General features: G+C 65.0%; 1 protein-coding gene across 3 annotated transcripts in view; it reads left to right on the top strand.

The window, feature by feature from the left end:
• The window catches only part of LOC102385141 (oxysterol-binding protein-related protein 6), a 37,958-nt gene that overhangs the window by 3,959 nt on the left and 33,665 nt on the right, over positions 1-334 (top strand). The gene's annotated exons all lie outside the window — the stretch shown is intronic.

Genomic DNA, 334 nt, shown 5'->3' with positions numbered 1-334 from the left:
AAAAAAAAAAGCCCACGGGCTCACCGAGTGCTGCTGGGTACGTGGTGGGGGGGACCGATCCCTGCTGCCCCCACTGCCCCATGCTGCACTGGGGGCTCTGCACAAGCCCCCTAACCCTCCCTCATTTCCCCCAGCCCTCCCATGGGTGCCCCCCCTGGGCCAGCTCTAGCCCTTTAAAAAAAAAAAAAAAAAAGCTAAGAAAAGCCCCAGGACTCACTGCTCCTGCAGCGTCCTGAGGGCTTCTGGGGCTCGTGCAGAGCCCTCCATGGGACAGTGAGGGGCAGCAGGGATTGCCCCTGTGGCGGGGCCGGGGGGGGGGGGGGGGGGGCGGGGG

This window comes from Alligator sinensis, unplaced genomic scaffold, assembly GCF_000455745.1.
Source record: "Alligator sinensis unplaced genomic scaffold, ASM45574v1 scaffold871_1, whole genome shotgun sequence".
Taxonomy (NCBI): Eukaryota; Metazoa; Chordata; order Crocodylia; family Alligatoridae; genus Alligator; species Alligator sinensis.
The sequence above is the reverse complement of the archived record's forward strand: the minus strand, read 5'-3'. Positions and strand labels throughout refer to the sequence as shown.